Raw genomic sequence first — 5,309 nt, 5'->3', positions numbered from 1 at the left:
TTCATGCTGCACTAATCTGAATGTTCGGGGGGAAATCAAATGCATTTTACTCGCAGTACTCAAACTGACTTACCTTACCCTTACGGGGAAGTAAGCCTATCTGGTGCAGATGCAAGGCTGTGTTTATTCTGGCAGAGTAATAAGACACACACTCTCAGGGCAATTCTTAGACAGAAAAAACTCGGAGGGCAATGCAAAAATGTATCTAAAAAATAGAACAAAATGACAAAAAAAGGAGTCAAAAAACAAAAACGATTGGATAGCTAACACATTCAGCAAGCCTGGGAAAAGGCAACCATATAGATAGGGATAAACATGCGTCTCAGGTATGTGGTGAGGATCTGGGGGCAGCTTGGAAGCCCCTTTTTCTCACGGGCTTTACCTGAAAGATGTGCAACGTGGGATGAATCCATATTGGAAGGCCATACCCAAAGGCATGACTTTGGGGATAGAAACTGAGCCTCTAAAGTGACAGTTGGATTGCAGATGGAAGCCAGTGAAAGCAGTCCTAAAAGACTGAAAAATCGTTTTAAAAGAGAGAGGTCAACTTGTGCATCCTACTGGAGAAAATGCTTCAGGTAATTAACAACATCTGTAACAAAAGCTAATTTAGGCAGACTTAGATAATTAGGCAAGAAATGATAGGATGATGGTGTCAGGTGGAGGCAGTTCATTTATTTTTACTGGGATGATGCATGATATTTAAAATCAATCTTTGTAGTTGTAGTATAAAACTACACAGCAGTCCATTAACGACCCCAAAAGCACAAAAATCAAATATTTGGTCAATGCAAGACATTTCCAATCATGAATAGTAATGCTAGCACATTAATTTTTTATGCAGCTCAGCAACAGCAGACCTGAGATTCTTTCAGCTACATTTTGAAGGTAAATTGACGTAGCCTTTAGAGACATGTGGCAAAAACCAGATACATGGGTAAAAGGGAGTCCGAGCAGGAACAGGCACCCACATAATCAGTGTGTACGTTTGCCTGACAGCTGGGGATTATTGTGCTGTTTTCTGTCTTTCCTAAACACAGTAGGCCATAACGACATCAGCATTTTCAGAAAACATGAAACATATTAGTGAAAATATAGTAAAACAGGCTGTAGCCCTGGAGCTCGAAGCTATTCATTAAAAATAATAATATAAAAAATTGTGTCTGAACAAAACAAACAAAATCAGACAAGTTATTCTTACATCACAATTTGTTATAGTAACTGTGTTTGTCAATAATGCAAAACATATGAGATTAACAAATTCTCTACACAATAGTGTCAGTCTGTTCTTCTCTGTTGGCCTGGTTAATATCATGTAACTTTTCTAAGCTTTTTCCCCTTTGCAGACAGGAAAACCCACAGTGCTGCTTTCAGGGAACACAGGTCATCTTTAGACTTTTGTTTTTGTGGCTGTTACTATTTCTTATGTTTCAGTACCATTATAGTCAAAAGAAGATTGTATTTTCCATTTGCAGCAATTTATTTTTTGTGGTGTGGCTGTTCTGTAGAACAGCGAGAGGTGCAGTAGACTTCAGCACAGAGGAGACATGTCGTGTTTGCTGTGTGGCAGGCAGGATTGGACACAAATACAGGATGCACAGGACACAGAGGGATGAACTGAGAGTCAGCTTTTATTGTGCTGTTAGTCTTGTTTCCATTCTTTTTCACTTGCTGTTTTTTCATATATTTCTTGTGCTGATCATCTTTTATTCCTCCACTTTCTTTCTGCCACGTGGTGTGCAGATAGGATAGCACAGGCTGACAAGGTTTTCCTTTCTTGTTTTCTGGCAGGGAACAGAGGCTGGTTGGCCTAAAAAACAAATGATTCTTCTGATGTGATGATGAGTCAACAGGCCCACAATGTTTTAATTACAAAGGCCAGACTGAAGGCCACGCAGGATAATGTAATATCACTTAGGCTACGTTCACACTGCAGGGGAAAGCGCATCAAATCAGATTTTTTTGACCCTATGCGACCCATATCCGATCATGGTGTGACAGTGTGAACGGCACAAATCCGATATTATCACATCCGATCTGGGTCACTTTCGTATGTGGTCCTGAATTTGATGCATATCCAATGTTTTAGAAAGCGACTGCTGTTTGATGGTCATGTCGCATTAAATCCGTCTTTTACGTCACTGACACAAGACAAATGCCAATTATCAGCGCCGGAGAAGACATCGCGAACGCTTCCTGGCCATCCAGTATAGATGTCAGCTAAACTGTTGGGAAGACAACGTTGGAGAAACGTGAACATTTTATTTGTTCTGTATAATCTGCAGATTCTGACAGAAATCTGCAGCTATCCTTTGAAGCACCGCTCCTCTCAAACAGCAATAAGGATCCTTATTAGGTTATTTACATTATTATGTAAATAACAAAATAACTTAAAGCAAAAATTGGGAAACGTAAAGTCCGAAGTCTTTATATTAAGGCCATCAGTCAAACAATACTGTTGGTCTGGGTCTAAACAGAGCGCGTTGTGTGTGACATCTTTTGCGCATGCGGCCGCTTTGAGCGTTCACACTAGAGCGCGTTTGCTGTCGCATTTTATTTGTAGTGTGAACGAGCAGACAAAAAAATCGGATTTGATCAAAAAATCGGAATTGAGCATCAAGACCTGCAGAGTGAACGTAGCCTTATTTAATGCAGGTCTATGCTTCAATTTTCTAATACTGAAAACATGCTTGTGTTATAATATCCATGTCTATGTAAAAAGAAGATACAACAGGAGCACCTTTGCATTTCTGCTTCTTCTTGATGATGGAGTTCCAGTAATAGATGTAGCTTTGCTTTATTATAGCTGCTTCAGTATTAGTCATTTTCCAGAAACATGCCCTGATTCACTACATTTGTGTCAATTAAAATGTCTTTGCAGGTGTTATGCAAGTCTTTTGTCTTTAGGAGATAGAAGCAGAGAAGCAGGAATGTTTTGAAAGTAGATCCACAGAATTGTGAAAGGATTTTATGTGTGTGAGCGGAATTTTAATCATAATGACTAAAAAAGGCCCTTCAGGAAGTTTAACTGTGCAAAGATCACTGTACTCCAATTCTGCTCTGGACGCTGCTGGAATCCATTTTTTCTTACACACACGGCAGTTAATAGCAAGACTATCCTCCCAACATGTTGTTTCATTTCTGTTGCCCTGAGGAGACGAATCCCTCAGTTGAAAAGACCTCACCTTCCAGCAGCCATGGGAAGCAAGTAATGTGAGTGCATTTAAAAACTCACTGAGCATTATAACTGATAAGGTTTCCGAGAGAGACTCAGGCGCAGGCCAGGGTTTTCCTTTAAGCGAAGGACAGTGCGTTTATTTACAGTGAACACATACACCAAGTGGCTATATACAACGTGCAGGGGAAACGGGTCCGGGTCGCCAGGGTCCGTGGGAAACAGGGTTGGGAGAAGGGTGTTCCACACTTTCTGTACAAAAACGTTCCCCCTCAATCACTCCTCTCCACATCGGGTTCCAAAAATGATCTACACACAAAACGTCAGGTTAGCAGGATAATTATAAGAAATTCTCAAAGTACAGGTTAGCAGTGTCACGGCTCAACGGCACGAGGGAACAGGGATGGACACAGGCGCAGAAACCAACCCGGAAGCGAGGTGACAGAAAACAAATGATTTATTTCCGCCCACAGGTAAACAAAGGTGAAACACAAAGCGACGCCACCACACTAGTGGCGCGTAGGATTCGTCGGTGATAATGAGGGCGACCTAGACACCTCTAGGAGACGGCTGAACAGCGGGGACAGCGGGGAGGTAGAAACAGGACTAGGTAGGGGCCGGGGGCACTGGAACAAGAGGAGATCACGATCAGAGGGATCCAGCAGACAACCAATAATCCTCCGCAGTTGAATTGAATTGCCTTACTTGGTTTCAGATGGAGGGGACAGGTGGAGCGGAAAACCCGGAAGCGGTCGAGGCGTGGGGAGGCAGGCAGGTGAGCGGTGGGCCGGCAGGCCACGTTGTGTAAGCAGCTGGCGGCCCAGGTCCAGGAGGACGGGAGCGAGGGGAACAAGATCTCCACTCCGGGTGCTATCGCTGAGGACAAGAAAAGACAGGTCAGTCATCACACGGCGTTAAGACAAGGTTTAGGATGCTCCACTGAACTAACATGGGAATAGCAGATACTCAGGCGATGAGTGGTTGAGAGCGCAGGTCTGATATACCGCTGGCACGATTGCTCACAGGTGGTCAGCCAGGGAGGGGCAACCGGACTCTGCCTAAAGGAGGAGGAGCCGCTGTCTGAGACCTGCAGGTGCCCAACCAGACCATGACAAGCAGAAACACAAGTCTAACTGACACTGATAGCTCAACGATCCAGCAAAGACTAGTGCAGACTCGCCATCTAAGTAGTGCAGTAATCAGCTGGGATCAGCGGCCGGTGTGGTGATGAGCAGGTGTGTGGGCCAGCAGCGGGAGCCCGCAGTGAGCATCGCCGTGGCGAGAGAGAGAGAGAGTGAGAGAGAGGGCGAGAGCGAGAGAGCAAACAAACCACAAACATATTGCCCAATAGAGGATTGACCAGCGGGGCACAGGGACCATGACAATAACTGTTTACTTGCTCATCTTCATGTCCATGCCCAGTCCTGCTTGGCTTACAGATGGTGTATGCATTTTTGCCTTGCAGCTTGAGTCTTTATTGATTAGTGATCATGGTTTTCAAGAACTCGGTCAGTGGGGAAACATGTTCATTCTACTTGATTATTCTTCTTTCATTATTCCTTTGAGCTTAGATACCCCAGATGGATGCACAACCTTCTAGCATAGAAACTTTGAGGATGTTTGTTGAACTAAATATATAAAACATGTATGTGACTTTTAGATGCTCAGACATAATTTGGGGGGTGGGGGGTTCCCAGGGCACCGAACAGGCTAGGACCGCCACTGGCTACACCCACACTGCATACACTTGCTCCCACTGCTGTGCTGTCAGATGGAGCTTTAGTTTGACTGGATTCAAGGATTTCTTTGCAACAATGAATAATGAATCACACATGGTGGTTTCCTGCTGCTTCTCTTGGTAAAATCTAACTCAGTGTGAGTATCATCATAATTCCTTAGTTTGGCAAATGTTGTATTTATGTCATTTGTGGAGGAGGTGAGTGTAGATTTAAGAATCCTGCATCCTGGTGCTGAGTGATTGACTGTCACCTTAGAATCACTGATGTGATGTATTACAGCATATGAGAACTTATGGGGATTAATGTAAATCTGCCTAGAGATTTTTTACATTATTATTTATGCCTAAAAAACCACAAACTGTAGAACTGTGAAGCCAAAATAACCAAACTTAATA

At 43.4% G+C, this 5,309-nt stretch overlaps 1 long non-coding RNA gene across 1 annotated transcript; it reads right to left on the bottom strand.

Annotated features, from left to right (window-relative positions):
• Positions 1 to 3,614: 3,614 nt before the first annotated feature.
• LOC146693085 (uncharacterized) lies at positions 3,615 to 4,184 on the bottom strand. Its single transcript, XR_014915049.1, has 3 exons — positions 4,125 to 4,184; positions 3,881 to 4,051; positions 3,615 to 3,801 (listed from the first exon to the last, which is right to left on the bottom strand). It is a non-coding gene; the product is annotated as an uncharacterized LOC146693085 (long non-coding RNA).
• Positions 4,185 to 5,309: the final 1,125 nt, after the last annotated feature.

The sequence above is a fragment of the Copadichromis virginalis genome, linkage group LG15, assembly GCF_057382275.1.
Source record: "Copadichromis virginalis isolate Kocher_CV1m ecotype Utaka linkage group LG15, C_Virginalis_male_GT1.1, whole genome shotgun sequence".
Classification (NCBI taxonomy): Eukaryota; Metazoa; Chordata; class Actinopteri; order Cichliformes; family Cichlidae; genus Copadichromis; species Copadichromis virginalis.
The sequence above is the reverse complement of the archived record's forward strand: the minus strand, read 5'-3'. Positions and strand labels throughout refer to the sequence as shown.